Here is a 26,384-nt window from a genome sequence, read left to right as displayed (position 1 = left end):
CATGATTGTTTTAAAACCACCACTGATTCAGGTATTCTGTCCTCTATACCTGAGGCCTCTTTATGATAGTAAGATCAGTTTATTTGTATCCTCCTTTGTAACAAAGCCAGTGTTTTAGAGCAGAGTAGGAATGAATAAATTGAGGAATGCATTAAAATCTGTATGCCAATCCTATATTGAACTACACTGTTTTCTGGTAGATGGGCCAGTCTCTTGATTAAGTATCTTTTCCTAGTGTCTGCAGATATCCTGTCAGAGTTTATTAGTAGGGAGGAAGAGGACATTCCCAAAGTCCGAGGACTAATATTTAAAATACCTCTTTTAGCTCTAATAGGTCAGGGTCCCTTGTTTTTGCTCCTAGCTTCATTCATTCATTTCATTCCTTAATTTCCTTCCTCCTTTCTTTCCTCCCTCCCTTCTCACCTGCTTTCCTCCCCCTCCCTTTATCCTGCCTACATTTATGGCACGCTGCCTACTGTATTATTCATAAGGAATACAAAGAATTAAAAAAAAAAACTGCTTTTGCATTACTGAGCTCCTGTAGCCCAGGGGAAGAGACGGAGAGAAGCCAAAATAACACTTGGTAAATAATCTTGTATGTTCTCTGCCTTGCATTGTCATTCCATTTAATCCTTGCAACAAACTGGTAAGGTACGAATTTCCCCATTTATTGAAAATGAAACTGAGGGTTGGAGACAGAAAATAGCTTTCCAGTAACTGGTGAAGTGATGGTTTAAACCCAGGTTTTTTGGGGGGGCTCTGAAGATTGGTTCTGTGTCTCAGGATCCCATTTGGAGCTTGAATTCTATGTACAATTTATTGTAAAATGCCATGATAAAGGCAATAATAGTTACCTGTGGATGAGGTGCTGTCAATGTGTCCTGAGGGGCTGGAGAAGGGCCTTAGAGGAAGGTGTCTATGTCTGCTTATTAAAGGGCAGGAAGCAGTCTTTAGACTCCTCAGTGAGGAAGGCGTTTCTTTGAGGGATTGGAGAGGAGGGTAGGGGGTGAGTTGGGGTAGATCTTGTAGAACTTAATAGCTTGGAATTTATCTGGATGGCAGTGGATAAAAGCTTCTTAACCGGGGAAGTAACTAAACTAGGTTTGTGTTTTATATCATCCCTCTGAAGCTCCTTTGGAAAATGTCCTGGACAAAGTGAGACTGGGTAGGTGTGAGCTGCTAGATGTGGGGAGAGGAGGAGGCAAGGTTGGCAGAAGATGAAGAAGGGCGCAGATGCTGACCCGCTTCCACCCCTGCGGACTCACATTTGCCCTGGAGTCTGGGGCTGTAGGCCGTGCGGGCACGCCTCCCTTGGAAGGCTGGCTTCCATCCGCCGCGAGTTGGCGTTCGTGGCAGATTCCATCCTCAGGAAAGGAGGAGGTGGTGGTGCAGTAGCAGAAACTTGAACTACGACTGTATCCAGTGCGCACAGGTGCAAGAACACCTGGCTCTCAGAGGGACCCAGACAGACCAGATTTGGCCACTCGCTGCTGACAAAACCCAAAGGCAGAGTGAGGAGTAGTGGTGGAACCAGAAAGGAATCTATTTCAGTGAAGTCAACATCGAGAAGACAGAGGACTGGTGTCTCAAAGACTGCCTCCAAAGTGCTAAAAGTATTTCCAGGTTTGTATAAGGAAATTTTGGGGAAAAGGTCAGTGAGTACAAACAGGTGGGCAGTAAAGGTCAGGCTGATCCTCATCTTGGGGTCGGTCACGTGGGATCTTGCCGGTGTAGGGGCCGCCCTTGCTGCTTAAGGGGGTAGTTTCGGTTCCCATCACGGGATGCTTTGCCTGCAGTGTCTTTGGCCTGAGTTAAGAGATAGTTGGAAAGAATTTCCTCAATTGGAAAATATGTCATGAAGTCAAAATGCAGGTTGTTGAAGTCCTCTTTCAGGACTGGGTAAACTTGGGGTCACTTCTGGTTTTCTGATCTGGGGTCAAATACTGAATCTCTTAGGGCCTCAGTTATCTCATCTGAGTTTTCTCGTCTTCATGCTTTCCGACGTCGTCTGATGAAGTACCCCACGTATGCAGATGTGAGAGCACACTCTCTCCCACTGGGGTAGGGGTGGCCCGAGGAGAGGCAGACTCCACATTTTTGTGGATCTCAGCTTCCGCTTATAGTGCAGATTTTGACCTCTATGCCATAATGTATTTTATTTATTTAAAAAAAAATAGTAACTTCCTTTTAACTGTGGACTTTTTCACAGCTGGTGTCCATTGATTCCATTTTTAGCCCGGCTAGAAGAACTTTGTGTTTTCACCTGGCTGTGGGTGCTGGAGGGCCTTCCCTGTAATCAAGGAGTTTGAATTTGGGGTTGTAGATCTTGGTTGTGCTGGAGAAACAGGAATCTGACACGTGTCCTCTATTATCATCACAATAACTTTTTGGATGACTTTTCATTATCAAGGACCTGGAGGGCTAGCTTTGCTCCCTGACCCGTGTCATAGATGTGCCCCTAGAAAATTGTGGGCAACGCATGTGTTTCCACAAGTCCTTTTTCCCACCTGCATAGATTATTCTCATTTCTGACTGATCCTCCACGGACAAGGAAACCACGGAGCTTTGGTTTTTCCTTTTCTTTGTCAAGCAATTCATTAAGAAAAAAAAAAAAAAAGAAGTGGAGGAGGAAATGAAAAAACCTGCAAAGTACTATTGGAATTCTTGGATTCTTTGGTAAAATGAAAAGAATCTTGGAGCATGACTGGTACTGCCTCAATCTATCCATCTTGTGTCTTTGGATTTTCCTGCATCTGCTAGAAAGTGGGGTGCACCTCTGATCTTGGTAGCCTCGGAAGAGGAGGGTGTGCAGCTGCCACAGGCAGAGGCACACCACTGAGCTTAGTCATGAATGAGAGCTCCGACGAGATCTAGCTTGAAACTGCACTTCGTAGACTGTGGGATTTGTTACGGTCAGGGCACAACAATGAGGTGTCCCTTCTATAACAAACTAACTCCTGGGCTTCCAGAGAACTGGAAAAAGCTTGAATATTTAGTAATGCCAGGCACTGCACTTGACACTTAACAAATAGGGCCTCATTTAGTGCCCCCAACAAACCTTTGAAATCGATTCTGTTTTTATGTCCACTTTGGAGAAAAGGAGATTGACACATAGAGGGATTTAGTGACTTAAGAGGGAGAGCTAAGACTTGAACTCAAGCCGGTATGACTCCCAAACGCATGTGTTTATTCACTCTTGCTTTCTTTTTCTCAGGCTTACAAATGCTTTTAAGCTCTGAGGCCTCCACCTAGCATGTGCCCCAATGATGTATGTGAGACCATGTACCCTCTAGCCCCACGTAGTTAATTGCAGGAAGGCTAGGACCCTGTCTGCCCAATTTGTAATTATGGTATTATTGGGGCTTTAATTTTGAAGTAAACCAAGATCTCCCCAAACCCTGAGCACCAGCTGGGGAAGATCCTTTCCATCTGATTTACACCTCTTCTGCCTTCTCCTGTCCTCCTTTAGGTTTCTAACTAGGGCAGCCATAACCTGTTGTCTCTTCCCTGCCACCTTTTTTCTTTTCTCTGGAGGTAAACTATATGAATAATGTGTCAGTCATAATAAGCTAGGTTATGCTGCAAAACAAACATCCCCACACTCTCAGTGGCTTAAAACTACAATGGTTTATATAATAACAGATTTCTCTGCCTATACGTGTCTGCCGTGTGTCACAAAGGGGGCTCTTCTTTTACGTCATTTCAGAACCCAGGCTTCCAAAGGAGTTACCTCTTAAAATGTGGCTGAGGTGCTGATCCAGTGGGAAAGGAGAAACCCAAGGATATCTTGTTGCCATTTAAATGCCTTATCCCTTCTACTCTCCACTCATTGGCCAGCACTCTGCAAAATGGTGCCACTCAGACACAAGGGGGCCAGGTAGTCGAGCCCTCCTCAGTGTCCAGGAGGGGGAGAAAACCAGAAATATTTGGTGAGCAGCAGTAACAGCCCTCACTTATACCATGCCATATAAAGCTTGCTTCTCTTTTTCTATTTTGGCTAATTCGACCTCACGTAACCTTTATAGGACACACAGAGCCTCTTGAATTCCATTCCTCCTTCCCCTTTGTCTTCCAAAACTTTTCCAGGTACTGCAAAATAGCTTTTCTCTTTCCTTTCTGTGAGCCAAAAGGAAACGTCTTAAGTCTTGAAGTGAAATTATACATATTAAAGAGCCAGAGGTTCTTCCCACAAAAGCTTCTGAAATAACCAGAAGTTCCTTCTGATCTTCATAAATATCTCTCCTGGCTTCCTCAGCCTGCTAAAATTAAACCTGTCTTTTCTCCAGTGTCAATATTCAGGATAAATAATGTTCCCATTCACTTCTTACTGCTTCGTTTAATTGGCTATATTGCAATAGTATTGAACAGTACTATTTTCTGCTGGTTTTCAGTGAAACGCAGAGACATTCAGGCATGCTACAAATCAGATGGACTTGTGAGATCCTTGGGGCACCTTCTTACTAATTTCAATTTGCTTCTGAGAGAAACTGTTCTAAATTCCAGACAACTGGTGTGCAAACTTTGTTTTAGAATGCAACCTGTTTCTAGTTTGGGTCTTTTTCTGTAGCATGTTTATGTATAATAAGAATACTAGAATAAATGGTGTGCTTTGGTGGATAATTATGCTCCACAGTATTCATGAGTTAATATCTTTGAAAAAAATTAGAACATGTACATGTACTTAATTTAATACTTTATGAGCACAAGTTTTCCTTCATTCTCCTTTTTTTTTTTTTTTTTTTTCCCCTGCATTAACCCAGATCAGAAACTGTAGCATTATCTGGGCACCTGGGTGGCTCAGTCAGTTAAGTGGGACTCTTGATTTGGGCTCAGGTCATGACCTCACAATTCATGGGTTTGAGCATCTTCCCTCCATGTCCCTCCACCCTCTGCCCCCATTAAGCCCAGCCTCAAGCCCCTCATCAGGTTCCAGGCTGACAGTGCAGAGCCCACTTGGGAATCTCTCTCTTTCTCTGTCTGCCCCTTCCCCAATCTCGCACTCTCTCTCTCTTAAACATAAATAAACAAACAACTGTAGCATTATCTTTGACTTCTTCCTCTTTATATTTCTCTCTTTCGTTTATGTAGTCATTCATCGCTCAATCCTTCATCAAATATTTACTGAGCACCTATTTGTCCCAGGCATGAGGCAAGGTCCAGCACAAAGTTAAAAAACAGTTTCCGCCCCTAGGGGCTTCTCGGTGGTGGAGAGATAAACACACATGGCGCAACTCTAGTACAGTAAGATAATCCCTGCAATGAGGTCTGTGCGATGAGCAGTGCAGGCAGAGAAGACACCAGGGAAGGCAGCAGAGAAGAGGCAGCTTTGGCACTGAAAGAATGAGTTGACCTGAGCCGCAGGAAGGGCGCTAGATTGGGAAGATAAATTGGAGTTGGTGAGCAGAGAACAGAGCACAGAGGGTTTGCTTGCCTTTCAAAGAAGTTTGCGTTTGCCCCAGGAAGTGAGGAAGCTACAGAAACTTCTGAGCTGAAGAAGGATAGTATCAGATTTAGTGGCAACGTGGATGCTGGGCTGGAGGGGCATGCTGCCAGTTCAGGACTTCTTAATCCAAGATTAAGATGCAAAAGATCCCTGGACAGAATGCTTGGGATCTGCGAACTTAGGAAACATTGTTTTTGTCATTAGCCTCTACGTGAAATCAAGCATTTCCTTCAAATATAGATGTAGGCAGAGAATCCACAGGAGAATTAGCAGAAGAGAGGAGCCTGCGTGGCTCCATGGTTTAAGCAATCCAACTTTTGACTTTGGCTCAAGTCATGATCTCGGGGTTCCTGAGTGTGAACCCCATATCGGGCTGGGTGTTCACAGTGTGGAGCCTGCTTGGGATTCTCTGCCCTTCCCCTCCCCTCTCAAAATAAATAAACTTAGCAAAAAAATGAAAAAGAACAGCAGAAGACATGAGTTTATCACCAATCGAAATCAGGTATTTTTATGTTACATATTACATGGATATCATAGTACAGTTGTTGCAGCTGTCTCAAAATACCCTTTACCCTTTTCACTAAACCGAAATTATGGTAGCCATTAGACTTACAGCTGTATCTCGTCATTAAATGAATTAATTTTAAAAAATCTATTATGTCCCAGGAAAAAAATCTTGATATGTGCATTTTAATAGAATTCAGCTTTTGTGATCTGCATATTCAATTTTACATTTCAAAACGGTATTCCGAGCAGGGGCCATAGTCTTTGCCGTTCTGCCCACTGGCTCAGAACTCAAGTACCAGAGGAAGGGGATTGTGAGCAAGTCGTCCAGCCTGAGGCAGTGATGGAGAGGAGGGTGAGGAGAAAGAATCTGTGGGAGATTCTAGAGACAGCAGGAACTTGCTGATAGATCTGGGACAAACGGCCAGGCAGAGATCTGCATGTAACCCACGCCCCCATCAAGTCTCTGCCTTCAGCAGAATTCTTCCTGTTGCTTGTCACATCTGTCCCTTCCTCTCCATTGCTAATGTTCAACTCTTAAACCTTTATTGATGTCAGACATGTAGCAAGGTTTTAAAAATATAAAGCAGAGAGACATANGTCAATACTACATTGTTTTGAACTCCTGTAGTGTTATCTTCTCTAGCTAGATGTCAAATTCTGTGCAGGAAAGTGCCTTGTGATTCCCACTATGTTTTTCATTTTAGGCGTTGAATAAATGACTGATAGATTCCAAAGGCATTTCCTCTCTTGAGGTCACTGTGTACATCAATTATGCCATACTCCAGTTACAGACGTTTTACCAACCGTGACATTCTAGGAAATTGGTCTTTTACTTTAAATTCCCATGTTTTCTGTCATTTGTCTTCACATAAAATAACACAGAATGTGCAAATAAAAATTCCATTACTTGGGCTTTCTGCTTGTTTTTGTGAAAGTGAGTTTAGTGTGATGGAGAGTTGAATAATCCTGTGTAATCTCAAACCAGAAATTGAGAAGGTGGATTTGAAATCTCCACCCGTTCCTCTGCGGGAGGGCAGAGAGGGTGTTACTTGGCTTGGTAGCAGAGGTTAATTTCAGTGCTGTTGCCCATGTTGTAGACTGCAGATAGAGTTGCAACTGAACACTTGGTGGGCTGGGGGAAATTTTTTGCCGTGCTTCTTGTGAGGTCCAGGAATGTATAGTTTTGTGGTCTGATGTATTTTGACGGTTGCCAGATAAAATTGATGTCTGGCACTTTTTCTAGGAAAAACACATTTAGACGTTTCCAAGTTGATTTGTAGGAACTTAGTGTTATTAGAATTTTGTGGCAGAACTTTTTCTCAAGTGGCAGAAGAAATAAAGGAACTTTAGTTTTGAGGGCTGTTAACAGCACCTTCCATTAGCGCCAAAGCTGAGAAGGTTGACAAAGTAGTGGATTGTTAATATGGATTTATGGCAAATATAAGCAAGTATCTGGATCTTTAAGAGTTACTGATGCAGTAAAATAGTTTTATCTACTGACACTAGCCCCCAAATTTTTGGAAAAAAAGGCACACCCCCTCCCCCCTTATTTTCCATATAACATTTCTCAACTCAGAACCTACAGAGACTACTTTGGGGTTGACCTTGAGATTTGTTTGCTGTTTACTGTTGCTGTTTTTTGGAAGGAGGGAGAGAAGGATTTGGGAGAAACAGACTACGAAAAGTTAGCTTCCCAACTTAAACATGAAAATCACAGTCCTTTTTCCTTTTCCATTTGAATTATAAATATCCGAAGAGCAAGTTAAACATTATTAGTGAAGAGGTGAGAAGTATTATTTGAGAATACGATGAGTTAACTTTTCTTTAAACGTACTGGCTTCTCCCTTAACACTGAAGATAACAAGTTTTTACTTGTTGGCATTGCTGTGAAGCCTCAAAAATACTCTGGGAGCAAAGGGACTATTTTTTTAAATGCATTATTGAAATATAATTATAGCGGAGGAAAATTTTATATTTGGAAGACCTATTTAAGCTACAGACCTTAAAACCCATTTTTTTCCCCCAAGACATTTAATAACCTGGTCAAGGCAGCACCAGAAGAGAGAAATTGTATGGTGAATAAAGGGGGTTAAAACCAAGACTTCCTACGAGCGGCTGGAAACGACTTGATTTTGATTTATGTATACAAGACCAGAAACGAAATAGCCCGGGAGATATTTCTAGGAACCAGTAGAGAGGAGCGTGAAACAGACGCGGAGTGAGAACAAAGTGTGTGTGTGTGTGTGTGTGTGTGTGTGTGTGTGTGTGTGTCTGCGGGAGGAAGAGGAATCTCACTCGGGAGGGTTTCCCTTCTTTCTACTCTTTCGAGTTTTCGAACGCAGTTGCTGCAGGGACTGGCTCTAACGTCTGCGCACGTGCACTCGGGCTGTGGACAGGGGAGCGACCTTGGCGCCGCTGGGGGATACAGAAATGTGGTTTGTGCGGCTCCCTGCTGCAGCGCAGAGCTCCCCGCGGACGTCCCCTGCCCCTCCTGCGGTGCAGCGTCGGGGGACGCGAGACCTTTAGAAACCGACCGATGTCCACGGGTTTAATACTGGAAACCCGCCTGCGGAGCGGGGAATGCAGAGTCCGCGGCGGTGTTTGTCGCATTGTGCTGCACGTCGAATGGGTTAACATCTGTTCACGCAGCCTTGGGAATCCTGACACATCGGAGAACGCAGCTTCCTCGGATTGTCTCCTCAAGGAGCCCCTGCTGTGACTTTGCTAATGTGGGTTTAACGTCAGCTTGTAGCATTCGCTCGTTTTTTAATTCTTTTGTAAGTAACAACGTGGCTATTATTACCATGATTAGAAATCTCATCAGTTCAGGAGCATTTGAAGGGAAGAGTAAACTTGCCAGCCTCCTCTCCAGAGGTCACTATTGTTAAAAGTTTCCTTTTTGTTCTTACAGAATTTTAAAATGCGAGATAAGTATATGTTTAAATCATTTTTTTAAAAGCCCAAATAGGATGTCGTGCATTCTGCTATTTAATTTTTTATTTTAGTATCTGGGATCTCTGCACGTCTATATAGCTTTATGGATCCTTATGATAACAAAAAGATCCACCACATTCTTTTCAACATCTGCACAATATTCCATCCTATGAATGTAACATCACTGATTGCATCGATCCCTTTCTAATGGGCAAAATTTGGGTTGTTTCCAGTTTTCTGCTATTAGAGTGATGCAGGAAAAAACCCTCTGTGGCAACATCACTGTGTCCTTAGAGGAATATATATGTTGAGTGCATTTTCTAGCAGTGGAATATTAGGGTGAAATCATATGTGCATTACCATTTTAATAGATATTTCCAAATCATATTCCAAAAAGGTTGCACCAATTAGATTAATATTTCAGGCTTAAACAAGGCTTACTGCCTTCTAAGTTGTAAGCACAGTTGAGGGTTTTCCTTTAAATACTGTTAATTTTTAAACAGCATATGTAGTACTGAGACCAAATAAGCTTGTTCATTTGCTAATTAAATGACCCGGGAGTTAAATTTCCCTGCTAGAAATGATGTCTCTGGAATGTTAAGTGCTCTGCCCTGGGGCCTTTGGAACTAGCCAAAGGCCTGGCCCAGTACTCAGTCTGAGAACCTCAGACCCAGCCTGACCAGAGACACCCGGAGCTGGGGAGCGGGCATGTGGCTCATGCTCTTGACTGGGGCTCCAGTTAAAAACAGCAGACTGTCTTTGGAAACCTTAAGGCAGAATCTGAAAAACTTTTTAAAAAATGTTTTATAATATCAACTGCAATTAGTTCTGTTCAAAAGATCGATGGAGCACAGCTATGGCACGAAGTTCCTGCTGACACAAGCCTAGCACCCCTGCTTTCTATCCCTTTATCTCAGGTGCCTCTCTTCCTGCTCTCTCTTTTTGTATTTGTTCCTTTTCATACCAACCACTTATCTTCCCGCACTCTCTTGCGAAATACCAGAGGGGTGCCCAGTTCTATGGACGACACGCTGATTTCCTGCAGCCGATAGGTGGTTCTGGAGAGAGCAATAATTTTATGTGTGGTTCTTACCACGGTGATTTGACTCTGTATCTAGAATCTGTACTCCATGGGGTAGCTGATCTGCTTGTGACTTCAAATGCTTCAAGAGGACCACCTCTACAGAGACACTTCATTTCTTATTTTCAGTGTAAGGTTTTTATAGTTACAACCTGTTACAGATGAAACCAAGATATATCCAGGTACCAAGATACAAGTCATGTTCCAAAAAACTTGNTTTTTTTTTTTTTTTTTATTTTGCAAACTACCTGCTTATTTAGAAAACGACCCCTTTAAAACCCAGCTCCCTCACACCCTGAAAAGCCATCTTAAACAAAGACACAGTCACATCAGAATAGGATCTAAGTGTCAGCAGAAAGGAAAAACAAACATGCTGAACTAAATTAAAATAACTTTCCCATTTCGGGTCTGACCCTCTGTGGCTCTGTGAGCAGCTCCGCTCTAGCATACAGAGACTGATGCCTTAAAATAAAGGAAATAACCCGACAGCCATAGAAACCCTGTCTCATTAAAACTCCCAACTTCAAACTCTTAATTTCCCAGCAACACATTGGAAGGCAGCAGGAAGAGAGAGGAGGTGAAACGTGTTGCTCCAATGTTGTCCCTAAATAGAATGTTCTTTACAACTGGCAGGAAGCACCTGGGAGATTATTTGCTTTGGAAATTTGGAAATAAATTGTTTTTGCAATAAGAAGGGAAAAATAAATTGGTTTCTAAGGTCAGATGCTTTTAACTTTTTCACAGACATACATTTTTATAATATGACTTCTGAAGGTAATGAATTCAAGTTAATAATGTATTTAAATTTAAGAAAAGAGGCAGAAACTGTCAAGATAGGAAATCAAGATCGGGAATTTTAGCTAAACCCTGAATCTCCCTCTCTCATTTTGACTAAAATTGACCTTCAATTTTACAGTACTTTCATTTTTACAGCACTTTACATATTCTGTTAAAAAAAACCTTAAAAGTGAAACAAAGATATTTCTTAACTACTATAATTTCTACTGTCCAGCTCTTGTAACTTTTTAAGTCCATTAAGACTTTAGAACATATTCTTTACCAAATCTATCCTTTAATTAAGAGTTAACTAATGGCGTTGCTATGATTTTCCCATTTTTTATTTTCCATAAGAGGAAATATTCTGGTTCCTTTTATTATTCTCGTATCTTCAGATGTAATTCTATTTTTATTTTGTAGTTAGCATGAAATTAAGTCATCATAGAGAATTCTGTTGCTCTGAAAGCTGATAATACGAATACATATTTGCTCACTTTGCTAGAAGGAATGTTACATAAGGGAGGTAGTGGAGGAATATGAGTTCTAGAATCCTGAGGGTTAGGGGAAAACTTAGTCCTTGTAGGTCATTAATCTTCGTGTTTGAAATAAAAATTAGAAAAGAATCTCACGATTATACAACCAGCACTTTAAGCAAATTTTACTGCATTCTGCTAATATGTCAAATTGAGTGAACCAGACCCAAACACAGGGCACCAATTCTTCTTGTCAGCTATACTTTAAATGGAGAGATTTATTGAAAGTTCTTTTATTACCTGGACTTCATTACTTTTGCAAAATATTTGATGGGTATTAAACTTAGATTTACTAGTGGGCTTAAAATCTTGTCAAAATGAAACAAGCACTTTTTGTCACAAGCATTTACTGACTTAAAAGCATTTGCAGGGGGGCTGGCTAATGCATTTGGAATCGTCCTCCGAAGAAAATGTGCTCAACCTTTTCTTCCTATAATAGACTCATATTTTACCGATTCCCAGTCACTTCAGGCAAACCTCACATATTTTTATTAATTTTTGCAATTTAGTCCTAAAAATGAGTTGCACTTCTGATCCTTCTTTTTTTAACCACCTGATTTATGTATTTCTGCCGACCCAGCACAGACCCCGTCAGCATATTTTCAGCCGAAAGACCAACTCTTCCTTCCATTCTTTGTTGTTCTGATTTCAGAATTTCAAGTGGGTTTGTTGTCAACTTGAATGTACCTTTTGAGAAGAAATTGAGTGTCCGATTTCCTGCATGTGTGTGTGCTTCTGGGGCTGGAATGCTCTTCCTCAGCCAACTGAAAGCAGAACCTGATCCTTCTCCTCTCAGAAACTCGGTCTCGTTTCAGTGGTTTTAAATGTAGTTAGTTCATGACCAAAAGGAAAGAAGTGTCCTCATTTTTCTTTTTAATTTTGAGCAGCCACAATCGAGAGTCTTGCTGTAATCCTTGGGAACTTGAAGCGTATCGCTTTATTTTGGCTTTCTGTCCAGTCAATCGAATAGTCGGTATTCTTTTGGCATTGAATGTGTGATTGTATCTTATTGTAGTCTGTGGGGTTTCACAAACAAAATAAGCCGTTGGATTTTATATCCTTTTCTTTTCTTTTTCTGAGTGGGTCTCCCAGCTACTTTCCAATAACAGATAGAGGGCATAGGCTGTGAGGGTCGCTTGCTTCTCTCAGACAGCTTCACGCTCTACCTCCACTTGTCCACAGCTGACCAGATCCCAACCTTTCCACTTCACCCAACACAAAAACTCTTTATGTGGTTGCACAGTATCTCGTATAGGAGAGTCCTTGGGTCCCAAGGATTACAGATAGTAAACATACTTGGATTTCTTTTGCGGGTAATAGGCTGCATTTCTTGACTCTTACTTGTGCTCTGACTCTGCTGGGTGTCAAGTTTTATGCCAAGCACGTTGTGCGCACTCTTTGATTTTAACAGCGTAGGTGGCGCGTCATCACACCGTCCCTGTTTTGCAGATGAGGAAACTGAGGCTCCGAGAGTTTGAAGTAAAAGGCCATTGGAATTTGGAGAAAGTTTCTCCAATTTTAATGCATGGGATCTGCAGCTCTGCCCTGTAGACTGAGTTACTCACTGTGAAGTCAGTGTCATGTCAGAGTCCTGAGGAAGGGCTCCTGGGGCATCTAGACCCATGTGTTTGTTGACTTGGTTGTTCAAAGAAAACTGCAGGTTCTGGGGCCTCCCTGCCCTGCCCACATACCACCTACCAAAAATCGTTTTTCTTCTTCAGGGTCTCACTTGTCTCATCTGTCAAATAGAAATAATATTATGTTAGGTGGATGGCATATTTCTCTTTTTATAAAAAAAAAATCACTCTGGACTCATAGGATACAGTGAAGATGGTACAGAGAAGGACAGAGAGGACCTGTGTACCCTTTACCCAGTTCCCCCAGTGCTTACATCTTATGTAACGGTAGGACATGCAGACCACAAAATTGTCGTCTGTATAATTCTGTGCCATCTTATTACCGATGGGTTAGTGTGACTGCCACCGAAAGCAGGGTATAGAACTTTTCAATCACCACCAAGAGCTCCCACTTAGAGTCAATGCCCCCACACCCCCTTCTAAATCCTGACCACTGCTACTTTGTTCTCTACGTCTGTAATTTTGTCATTGCAAATCTCTTTGACACACTTAATTGTGTTTTCATTATGAAATATCTCAATCAGAAAAGCACAATACTTATACAACCACTACTCAGCTTTGACAATACGCAGATTTAATAAATGTTGTTGTATTTCTTTCACAGCTTAAAAAATATCTAATTTTAAAGATTTGTCCCACTCTTTAATTCTATTGGCCTCTTACCCTTCCCAGAAATAAACTCTGCCCCAGTTACTCTCCATGGTTTTCTCTTTTTGTATGTAACTAGGTGCCTGTAACATCATGTAGTGTAGTTTTATGTGTTTTAAAAATTTGCATACACAAATCAATAGATTTGTTGAGTTATTGAGTGCCTACTCTGTGCCTGGCGTTGCTCTAGACCCTGGGAATATGATGGTGAATAAGGCAAAACGCTTGTCCTAAATATATAAACGTATGAACAAACAGGATGATGGTAGGTGGCTGTAAATTTGTAAAGGATGACATGGATATTGTGGTTCAGATTGGCGGGGGCAGGGGAATGAAGGGGTTGGTAGGGCACTGAGGAAAGGCCTTGCTGAAGATACTGCATTTAAAATCAAAACCTAAACAGGGGCGCCTGGGTGTCTCAGTTGGTTAAGCCTCCTGCTCTTGACTTCAGCTCAGGTCATGATCTCATGGTTCGTGGATTCGAGCCCCACGTCAGGCTCTCCTGAGACAGTGTGGGGCCTGCTTGGGATTCTCTCTCTCTCTCTCTCTCTCTCTCTTTTTCTTTCTTTTCTTTCTTTCTTTCTTTCTTTCTTTCTTTCTTTCTTTCTTTCTTATCTTTCTTATCTTTCTTATCTTTCTCTCTCCCTCTGTCTGTGCCCCTCCCCTGCTTGTGCATTCTGTCTCTCTAAACAAAAACAGAAAACTTAAAATCAAAACCTAAACAATAAGAAACAACAAGTCAAACAGAAGGAACAGCAAGCAAGTGCCAATTCTCTCACACAGGAATGAATTCGGTGTGTACATGGAAGAGCAAAACTTTGCACAGAGGCTGGGGTGTTGTGAACAGCAGGGAGCATGGAGGAAAGGGGGGGTGAGGGGCGAGGAGTAAGAAGTGGGAAGAAGGCGGAGGGGTTTAGGAAAGGCCGAGGAGAACTTGGTAAGGAATTTGGATTTTATTAAGGCTGCTGTGGGAAGCCCTTGGAAGCTGTAAGCAGAGAGGGTTGCCATGGGTGTCGTGTGGAAGGTGGCAGAAGAAAGGGCAAGAATGGGAAGCAATTAGCTGTTGCAGTTTTTCACGGAAGAGACAAGTCAGAGGGATGATGATACCTAATAAGATGAAAAGGTTTGATATCACCTTATCCTGGCATTTGCATTTCAACATTGGGTTTCAAAATTTGTTTACGGTAATACTTTTAGGTAAGTTAATTCATTTTAATTGCTATGTATATTCCATTCTATGAACGTACCAAATTTTCTGTTTGTTCTCTTATTAATGGACTTTAAAGATATTTCTCTTTCTCCTCTACACAGTTCTGCCCAAAGCATCGTCATATATGGGTTCTTATGGATAGGATACCAGACTTCCTCTGGGATACACACCTCGAAGTAGGATTACTGGGCTCTATAGGTATGCCCATTGTCAACTCTGTACAAAATTGTTCTCCAAAGAGGTTGGAACAATTAATGGTAACTAGCTGTGTTTGAGAATTTCCATTTCCCCACATCCTCAACATTTGGTATTGTGCTTTTAACCATTGCCACTCTGTTGGATATGAAATGGAGAGTCATTGTTGTCGTAATTTGCATTTCCTGATTACTATCTACTATCTTTCTTGGCCCTTTAGTTTCTTTTCTGAGAATTCCTCATTCCTATCCTATGCCCACTTTCCCATTGGGCTGTTTGTTTGTTTCTTATTGATGTTTAGGAGTTCTTTATATATTCCAGATAAGAATCCCTTGTAGGATTTATTTTATTATTTTATTTTAATTTTGTTTTAACACTTATTCAGTTTCGAGAGACAGAAAGTGAGCAGGGGAGGGGCAGAGAGAGAGACACACACAGAATCCTAAGCAGACTCCAGGCTCTGAGCTGTCAGCACAGAGCCTGATGCAGAGCTTGAACTCACAAACTGTGAGATCATGACCTGAGCCAAAGTTGGATGCTTAACTGACTGAGCCACCCAGGTGCTCCTACCTTATTGGATTTTGTATATTGAAACAGATATTGAAAACACCTTTCTGGGGTTTATGATTTAAAATATTCTCTTCCAATTTTAGCTTATCTTTTTATGTTTTTAAATAATGGTTTAGATTTGAAATTTTACCACAGTCAGATTTACCAATCATGTTCTTTGTTTTATATTTTCCAACCCTGAGGCATAAAAATACTAAAGTTTAGCTTTCTACTTTAATTACTGAATTGACATGGAAATTAAGTTTGTGAATGACAGGAAGCATAGATTTCTAAAACAAATTTTTTTCCGAATGTCAAATGACCTGATCCAACACCGTTTATTGAATAGTTTTATTCTTTCCCTACTAATTTGTAATGTTATCTCTGTCATATATCAAGTTTTCCCCTTAACATGGGTCTATTTGTGGGCTGTCTATTCTGTTCGGTTGTTCTATTTGTCTATTTCTACACCAATGCCATTCTTTTGAAATTACTGTAGCTACATAATATGCCTTGTTGACGAGTGTGGTGAGCTGTGGTTTTGTTTTGTTTTTGTTTTTGTTTTTACTCTTCTAAGTTATTTTGGGTGTTTTTGTTTCTTTACTCTGATACTAACTTGTGGATCAACTTGTCAAATGCCACAGGGGCAAAACATATGGATTTTAATGCAATTGCAGTGAATTTACAGATTAACTTGGAGAGACTTGCCATCTTTATCTTCCCATCCCATACAGGAACATGGTATATCCTTTCATTTATTTAGATATTTTATATGCTTCAATCAAGCTTTACTCTATAATGACCTTGTATTTCCTTTGTTAGATTTGCTTGGAAGTTCCCCAAGTTTTTGTTACTATTGTTAGGGAATCTTGCTTTTATTTCTTATTTATACCTTTTGTTAGTTTTCTGTTGGGATGTGGTGTTACTATTGAATTTTTTTCACTATTGATTTTTTTAATATTCGTTCATTTGTATCCAGCAACCTTTGTAATTCTAGTAGTCTGTCTGAAGAGTCTTTTAGATTTTTTTTGGTAGACAGTCATATTGTCTGTAAATAGCTGCTTTATTAGTTTTTCAGTTAGCCAACATTTCACGTAATTTCCTTAAGTCCCTTCCAAACCGTAGGATCTATGGTTCCATTCAGTGCATTTGTACCTATGTGTGGCAGAAAATAGAGCATGGGTACTCATCCTTGATGCAGTATATGATATGATGATATACTGTGCAACAATTTTTCTTTAGGGGCATCTGGGTGCCTCAGTCGGTTGAGCGTCAGATTCTTGATTTCGGCTCCGGTCATGGTTTCATGGTTCGTGGGTTTGAGCTCTGTGTTTGGCTCTGTGCTGGCAGTATGGAGCCTGCTTGGGATTCTCTCCCTCTCTCTCTCCCTCTTCTTCTGTCCCTCCCCTGCTTGTGCTGTCCTGTCGTTCTCAAAATAAATAAATAAGCTTAAAAAAAATTTTTTTAAACCCCAAAAACCAAAACAAATTTTTAAATTTACTTTTGCCACCTATTCTCTTTTCCACTTAATTTATTAGGAAATGTTCACTGAAATTTTGAGAATAAAAATAAAACATAATTTAAAAAAATCTTTAAGAGATTAGACACCACTCATCACTTGCTGTTAACTCTGATACCACTAAGGACTCGGACAAATGCTACATATATTACAGATTGCAAGATATGGATCAGGAAGAAATGAGAAAGGGGCACCTGGGTGGTTCAGTTGGCTAAGGTCTAACTCTTGATTTTGGCTCAGGTCATGATCTCACAATTTGTGGATTCGAGCCCTGTGTCGGGCTCCATGCTGACAGTGTGGAGCCTACTTGGGATTCTCTCTCCTTGTCTCTCTGCTCCTCCCCAGCTCACACGCACACACACACACACTCTCTCAAGATAAATAAATAAACAAACAAACAAAGTTAGGAAAACATGAGAAAAAGAAAATTTTGACAATTTTTGGTATTTGTAGGACACACACATGCATATCGCGTATGCTGCGAGCGCACATGTGTGTGTGGGCCTAAAGTCATGTGAGCTACACAATGTACTGGAATAAGAAGGTATTTTCTACTCTTGGAAACATCCAATCCAGGAAATGGATCCAGTTTCCAATTACGTTTCAAAGGTTGCACAATAGGCTTCTAAGAGACTTTGGGAGGTATTATTTCTGGAGATGAGCCCCTAATCTTTGATACATCCCGTGGACCAGGAGAAGTTCAAGTTTGAATGGTCCGCAACTCTTAGGATCCTACCCAGGATAGTCCACAGGGCGGGTTGTAGCAAAACTCCCCTTCACCGCTCAGCTCCTTCGAAAAGAAGGCGGCTTTTTTTCTGCCTTGGAGCCCTGGATTTTGTGAGTCACGAAGTCACTGCCCTAGCATTATGTGGTGTGGTGGTGGCAGGATAAGGAGCACAGAAAGTCAGTGAACTCGCAACTGGCAGCCAGGTTGTCACCTGGGTCTTCTGCCATGCTTGCAGTTTCCTGTGTGAAACAGGAAGGGCACCGGGTCCTCTCTCTTGGAGAGCCTTCTGAAGGGGCTGGCCTATAGAAATTTGCTGGGCCTGCTTTTCTGGGTTGTCCAAAGCTCCCTGGAGGGAAGTCCAGTCAGGATGTGGTCTGAACTGAGAGGCAGTTACCAGTCCGCTTACGCTACCACCGAATCTACTTGGTCAGAGACCAAGTCATAGCTGTTCCCCGAAGCTAAGAGAGTAAACACTGCCTCCTATTTTTAGTAGTTCCCTGCTTGCAAAAATAGCTTGAAATCCAGACCTTTGAGTCTCAACAGCCTTCAGCTTTACAGGCCGTCCCATGGTAACAACCACCGCAACAACAATACCAGCCGCCACTAACATTTATCTGGAGTCACCCTGCACAGGTATTGGGTTAAGTTCTCTACAGCATTATCTTGTTTCATCCTCACACAAGGTAGTCATTATTATCCTTATTTTTCAGGTGAGAAAACCAAGATTCAGAAAAGTTAGGTACTTGCCCTAAGTCCCACAGCCTTTGAGATGTAAGGCCTGGTCCTGAGCCCAAGTCAGTCCAGCCAGATGCCACACCTACGTTGTTGACTGCTTCTTATGCCTGCCTTCCCAAATTCTATAACAGCATCTGCAGTGGGATGTTTATCCAGGTTCTTCAAAGAGCTTTAGATGATCATTGGAGTCAAGTTAAATAATCAAGAAATTGTATCTTTTCTATATGGGATTTCTCTTATTGTTTTGCTATTTTTAAAAAGCTATCGGACTTACAGAGTTAGCTTATTCTCATCATGTTATCTTTTTACAGAGAAATCCAAGGTATTTTTCCAGTATACTGTTATTTGGGGTAATTGCTTGATCGTTTGAAGGGCACCCAGGAGCTGTATGGAACGTAATCTCAAAATGGCCAGTGAAACCATCAGAGGATGAGCAAGTTCTAAGGGTGAAACCAGAAGTGTGGCTGCCTGTTCCTTGTTGACTGCTTTACCAGAGAAACCAAGTTCAGGATCTTGTGTTTACTGAGATGACTGGCATGCATTATCAGAGCAGCTGCCCCTGGAAAATTTCTGAATTAAACTTATTGATTTTATGTAAGTGGCATATGGAAAACAATGTGTTGGTTTGGTTACCAAATTTAAAAAAGTGCAGGGAACACCCACATGGAGACAGTATAGTTGTTTCTAATTTGATAGCTCTCAGAGGGAAAACATTGGTGATGGCCACTTGCTGGTGAGTCCTCACTGGGTGTATGCGTGTATAAAATCTCCGCTAATTATGTGGCAAAGTCAGGTTGTGGGTGGTGGCCTCACAGAATGCCTGCTCAGGAGGTTGTAAGAGTCAACCCTCTTTTGCTTGCAAGTAACAGAAATCTACTTCAAACTGGCTTAAGCAAAAATAAATGAATAATAATAATACATATACATGACGTGTATACATTACGTATGTATACATCACATGTATGTATGCATCTATCCGTACATACATGAGATCACATAAATAGGACAGACGTTTTGTTCTGGGGATACAAGATTAATTACCTCATGGAATCCAAGGATCGAGTGTTGGGGGCTTCAGGAAAGACCAGAATGCTTTTGGTCCCGGGCAGCTGTCCCATCAGGCACCTCCCTTTCAGACCCGGGGCTCTTTGTCCCTGCTTCTCCACCTTCTTTTTTCTCTTCTTTTTCTCTGTGGGTCAGCTCCGTCTGTTTCTCTGTGCACGATTGCCTCACAACTCACAGGTTTATCTGTCTTCAGTTTCAGTAACCAAAAGACCTTGACTCCGTACTTCAAGTCCAAGTTTGGGGTCAGAGAATGTGACTGGCCCAGTCCACGTCAGGTCAGCAGCCCTAGTTGTCAGCTCTTGCCTGACGAGAGGCGAACAATTGGGCTCGATCTCATGACCCTGAGAGCATAACCTGAGTTGAAATCCAGGCGCTTCTATTCTTGGGTATTTTAGAAGGGTAGACTTACATTTGTAATGTGACTAGTCACCTATTAACATAATGATCAGCTGGGTAAACTCAGAATACAGCAAAACCTTAGATTGCAAGTAACTTGTTCTATGAGTGTTCCACAAGATGAGTGAACACTTCTAATAAATTTTAACTTGATAAACAAGTTACCTTGTTTATCAAATTACCTATTACCTCAAATTACCTATTGTGTCCTGCAATACGAGTAGTACATGATGCCGAATGTCACATGATCATAACTGAGTCAATGGTTCTTGAAATTTGCTTTGATATATATAAATGCTTTGGATTACAAGCATGTTTCCAGAACGAATTATACTTGCAAACCAAGGTACTACTGTATTTGCTTCTTTTTTTTTTTTTTTAAGTTGATTGCTCACACATGTAGGGTAAAATGTTTAGGAAATGACCGTCTCCCTCACCCCCCACACACCACTTCTGGCCCAATCTGAATGGTCTTGGTGATGGTACATGTTAATATAACTTCTGAGTACTTCTTTTAAATTCTTACTTTTTATTTTAAATTATGTTTATAATGTATTTTAAACATACAAAAAACATAGATAATAATATAATACTAATGCCTCCCCTACATTTAATAAGGATGATCGTTGTCTAATAACCTACCACATGAGAAAATTGCCAAGTGTTAATGTAGTGTATAAATACTATGTAAGATTAAAAATTATCCAAAGCTATACTATATATTTCTCATGATACATATACTTAATAAGACATAACTATCCAATGAGGAGGATATTCAACTACTTCTGAAGGGTCATTACCTATTGGAAATTGGATGGGTGAAGTCAGAGTCTTCAAACATATCTGTGATGCTTTATTTTAAACAATCGTCTAAAGCAAATATGGAAAATGTTAACAAATGTCGACTCTTGGAAGTTTTCAGGATAAGGCCTTTGACAATTTGACTTTTTAAGTAGAAGCTGTTTTTTCTTAGAAATGTTTTTCCTTCCCCTCAGGCACATTTGTAATTAATAAAGGGGAATTACATGAAATGATCACTGGTAGATGTCCTTTGTAAACATATCTACTGTATGACTGTCACTTGAGTCAGAGAATGCAATAAAGGTAAGAAAGGGAAACGTGCTTCACATTGGGTCTCTCTGGGTTTTATTTTCATTGTCCGATGCTCTTCGGAAGGGCAATAGACGTAGAATTCATCTCTACCACCACCATCACCATAGCTGGCATTTATTGCAAGCCTTATAATGTGTTGGTCACTTGCCAAACACTTTACATGGGATATCAGTTAGGATACAATTTTGGTCACCATAACAGAAACCCGAAGTAACAGTGGCTTAAAGACGATATGATTTTATTTGTCACTCACATAACAGTCTGGACATACGCAATCCATGGCTGATATGATGGCTCCATAAAGGTCAAGGGTCCAACCTCCTTCTAGCTTCTTGCTTTGCTCTTCCTACAATATTGCCTTTACACCTATAGTCTATGATGATTCTTGGCTCTCTCTCACTGGTTGTTGATGATTTTCCCTGGCCACAAGTGAACCACATGAATACATCTGGCTGCAAAGGAAGCTGGGAAATGTAGTCTTTATCCTGCATAGTCATGTAAGACAGCTGGAAATATTGGGGGTTCTATCCCTATGGAATAAGAGGAGATGCACATTGGGGAAGCCATAGGAAGTCTGTGCCGCAGGTAGTTTCTCTTTAACCTTACAACAACACTAGGAGTCAAGCCCAGATTGGCTCATTGAACACTTGAAGAAGAGGGAATAGTTTCCTCACGGAAGGTCACACTGCTACTATTGGTGGAGCTGGGTGCGGCTGTAGTTTTTTTCTTTATATGTTTGCATCTAGTTTGCCAAGAAGTTCTAAGACTAGGAACCGAGAATTCTTAGCTTCCTTGGGACTGCCACGCCTTGCCAGTGTTTGTTTGCTTGATTTCATCACACCATTTAAAACAATCATCCAGGAAGGAGTGTGTGCCCCGTACTTTAGAGTTGAAAGCAAGCACACATTTAATTTTGTCCAAGGAATTTTGTGACATTTATTGAGTACATTTGGGTGTTGCCCAATCAAAACCGGGAACATATACCAGGGAAATGTTATTCTTTAATTTGATTCAAGTCGTACCTGGATTCTGGTTAGGCTAGAAAATGCACCTCTAATATCTTTCTAATAAGAAGGAAATGCTTTAGTAAAATACATGTGCTGACATTTTTTTCTGTGTGTGCGAGTGTTAAGACTATGGACTATCTTCTAAACATTAGATAAAAAGTAGCAAATTTTTCAGAAATGATTTTATTTGAAGGAGAAACAAGGAGCACTGAAACCATATGTTGCTTTTTCACAAAATCATCCAACCAGCAGCATCTTCCGTGCAACAAAATTTGGCAGGTGACCCCTTTCTTTCACCCAGATCACAATTTCCAAGAGCTGGCATGTGCCAAAAACAAAATTTCAAATGGGAAACCTGGCTCCTGAAAGTTCACATCTGACATTGTTCAAGCTCATGCTGGACCAGAAGGAAATACCCTAGGTAAGGCATGCAATCTCTTCAGTTGTAGATCTCTTCCTTTGGAAATGTTAAAAGGTGAAATCTTTGCGTGGTTCAGGACCAGCGTCAAGATTACAGTGAGAGAAGCGTGGCATTCACTTCTGGCAACAAAATTCACTCCTGGCAGGTGTCAAAAAATGTAGTAATCAAGATAAATAATATTTTCATATGTTTTAAAAGTAAAAAATAAAAAATTCATGATGAATTAATATCAAAATTTTAAATGAACACAGGCTGTTTGGGTTATCACAGTGCATGGCTGTGTGATGGGAACAGCCATTTCCAATCGGCCCCACGTTCCTGCTCCCAAAGTCTTCAAATCCCACCAGGCAGGTTTACGAAGGTTGACAATGTATGATAACAGATTGGGCAATGAATATGGGGGTATATATACGGTCATAATTTTTTATTATAGAGCTTTTAATAATTTTTCTCACTTTGTTCAAAATATTTTGGAGGATATAGGAGTGTACATTTGCCGTTTGTCTCAGGCTCCAATATGACCACAGTGTACTCTTCAGGACTTCTGGGAACCCAGCTTTTCATGCTAAGTGAGCTGTTGCTACAGGAACCCTAAAGTCTTTAGAGACCTAATGGTTCCTTCTGAGAAGGAACCATTTGGCTAAACACACGACTGCTGTCCCTTTAATCACGATGCCTCTTAGCCTTTTACATTTACACTGGATGGAAGTCTCTGCTTAGTTTATCTGTCTAAATATGCATCAATACCATCTAACCTACACTGGAAATCCCCTGATTCCTATCTCCCCCATTCTTCTCTAAATTGGGTTCCTCTTTTTTCTCTCCTGTTTTAATCCTGATTCCCATTTGTAATTGTGTGTGTGTGTGTGTGTGTGTGTGTGTTTATTTCACATCTGTCTCTCCTGCTACATTGCAGGCTCCATGAGGACAGGGAGCATATTTGGCTAATTACTCAGCCCTCAAGACCTAGCATAGTGTATATGTATTGTAGGGATTCATACAGACTTTTATTTTTAATGTTTATTTATTTGTTTTGAGAGAGAGAGAGGATGAATGTCGGGAAGGGGCAGAGAGAAAGGGAGAGAGATAATCCCAAACAGACTCCATACTCTCAGTACAGAGCCCAAAGCAGGGCTTGAACTCACGAACTGTGAGATCATGGCCTGAGCCGAAATCAAGGGTCACATGCTTAATTGACTGAGCCACTCAGGTACCTCTCACACAGACTTCTTAAGAGATAAATGAATTTGTGAGTGGTTGATCTGCCTTGCCCAATGCTAAGTAAAGCTTCAGGTACTTAGTAAATGTTATTGGTAATAATGCTACAGGATATTATTTTTTAAATTTTTATAAATTTTTTATTCAGAAAAATTTTTTTAATGTTTTATTTATTTCTGAGAGAGAGAGAAAGACAGAGTGAGCAGGGGAGGGTCAGAGAGAGAGGGAGATACAGACTCTGAAATAGGCTCCAGGCTCTGAGCTAGCTGTCAGCACAGAGCCCGACATGGGGCTCGAACCCACGAATCATGAGATCCTGACCTGAGCCAAAGTTGGATGCTTAACCAACGGAGCCACCCAGGAGCCCTTGGTAGTTTCATTTTGAAACTGAGAATGTGGAAACACAATAATAGTAATACTTTGTTCCTCGGAACTCTTGGATACACATGACAGACAACTAACTCAAATGAACTTAAATGGGTGTAAATAACCGAAACAGCAAAAATGGGAACTGAGCAGTGGTCAGTGGTTTATTTCCTATAAGCCTCCAAAGGATGGGGTATAGCTAGATTTCAGTGACAAATGGAACCAGGATCTTGTTGGGGCACTTCTTTCTGTCTCTGTTCTCTTCTTGCCTCCATGTGTGAAGATTGTAGTTCCTAGGGATTGGTGGTTCTTCCGCTGGGGGGAAACATGGCCTCCTATTTCACAGCTTCTCTACCAGAAGGAGATTGTTTCTCTTCCCTGTGATCTCACTTGAAAAATCCTGGTAAGGACCTGACTGGCCTAAGTTGGATCACATGCCGACCATTGGAGCAGTCAGCTTTGACAAGGGCGGGTGGTTTACTGTGATCAACAACCTTCAGCAGAAGCACATGTGGGAGTTGGTGGAAGGATATTCCTTAATGAGGGGAGTTACTTTTCCCAGCAAATGCAGAGATACCAGGCCGACTGAATAATAGATGTCTACCACACAACCTTTCAAGGTTGTTTGTGAGGGTTAGAGACAATGTATAGAAAGCATGAGTAGTGAAATGATGACGATGACAGTGATGACGATGGTGGTGATGTTGAGAAGAAGTAGTATCTCAGCATCTCTAGATACTCACGCTCCACATAGGAGCCATTATATCTCACAGAAAGAAGCACACTTTCTTCTTTCTTATTCTTTTGACCTTGAAACAATCATCATAATAGACTCTAATGAAACCCCTTATTCACAGATGAAGAGATAAGACCTCAAAAGGTTATCTTTGCTCAAGGACATACAGTTAGTGGTACATCGAGGCACAGACTCAACCCTCAAGGCTCTCAATCTACTCTGCTTTTTGTATACCATGTGGTGATTGAGAGCGCTGGCCCTGAACCTGGCCTGCCTGGCTTTAAAGCTCAGTCCCCCTGCTGTGTGACCCTGGGTAAGTTCCTTAACCTATTTCTCTGAGCCTTGGAGAGTCCTCTTTGCAGGGCTGTTATGGGGAATTAAGTGACTTGATATGGGCATATTGGTTATGATGATGATTCCATTCTCGGATACTACCACCGGGGTCTCCTGCCCTGGAGCTGGTCACCTCCTCCAAGTGTGTCTGGGGACATGCCAGGCATTGCGGTGGGGCTGTGTTCTGGTTCCACTGGGCACTGAGGTTGGAGTGGAAGCAGCCATTCAAACCACCTAGGGCTCCGAGTAACAAATGAAGCCATCACCTCTCTTTCTCCATCCCAGTCGTTTTCTGAATAAACATTTCCCCCAACAGAGCAGCGTTTTGTGAACCACTGGTGCCGCCAGGCTCCCACTGATCTCACACAGGACGCCCGGCAAGACACCTGAACTCCCTGTGTCCTTTCCTTCTTTGAAAGAGTGCTGTGGCGGTGCCTGTGATTTCATGAATAGCACAGGCTTTGGAATCAGATAGGCCTGGGTTCAAATCCTGCCGCTGCCACTGCTTAGCTCTGGGACTTAGGCGAGGTGCTGGACCCTCTTTTGTGTCTAAAATGAGAACAGTATCAATATCCACCTTGTAGAGCTGTTGAGAAGAGTCTCTGGAGGGCAAACCAAGCACTTAATACAGAATGTGCTTGGTACATGATGGCCAAGTTCAGAATTAAGTGCCATATGACATGTATGTGCTTGAGAACACACAAAATCACTGAGTGAGTATAAAGCCTTATTTTTAGTTTTCTATTATTTTTTAAATTTTTTATTTATTTTAGAGAGAGAGACAGCATGAGTAGGGGACGAACAGAGAGAGAGAAAGGGAAACACAGACTCTGAAGACAGGCTTGAGGCTCTGAGCTGGCTGTCAGTACAGAGCCCGACGCGGGGCTCAAACCCATGAACCGTGAGCTCATGACCCGAGCCGAAGTCGGATGCTTAACTGACTGAGCCACCCAGGTGCCCCAAGACTTATTTTTTTTTTTTAAATAAAGATATCTGCAAGTGTTTTCTCATAATTATGCTACCTCTTAGTTCTGCAGAAGCCTTCATTAGATAGAACTTTGGATAACAGATTTCCACGTGATTTTAAAAACAATAACAAGGAAATGTACTCTCACAAATGGGAGCAGTGTCTTCTTCTTCCTGTGTGAAAGGCAGCAGGATTAATTCTGACAACAGAAACAAATAGAAACCCTCCCAGAGCAGTGAATGATTCTTGCCCCTGGTTTCAGAGGAG

The 26,384-nt window shown here is 41.4% G+C and overlaps 1 long non-coding RNA gene across 1 annotated transcript; it reads left to right on the top strand.

Moving 5' to 3' along the window:
* Positions 1-14,892: 14,892 nt before the first annotated feature.
* LOC144238480 (uncharacterized) lies at positions 14,893-19,093 on the top strand. The gene is made up of 2 exons (XR_013337138.1): positions 14,893-14,968; positions 18,807-19,093. It is a non-coding gene; the product is annotated as an uncharacterized LOC144238480 (long non-coding RNA).
* The last annotated feature ends 7,291 nt before the right edge of the window (positions 19,094-26,384 follow it).

This window comes from Crocuta crocuta, unplaced genomic scaffold (assembly GCF_008692635.1).
Source record: "Crocuta crocuta isolate KB4526 unplaced genomic scaffold, BGI_CrCroc_1.0 scaffold216, whole genome shotgun sequence".
Taxonomy (NCBI): Eukaryota; Metazoa; Chordata; class Mammalia; order Carnivora; family Hyaenidae; genus Crocuta; species Crocuta crocuta.
The sequence above is the reverse complement of the archived record's forward strand: the minus strand, read 5'-3'. Positions and strand labels throughout refer to the sequence as shown.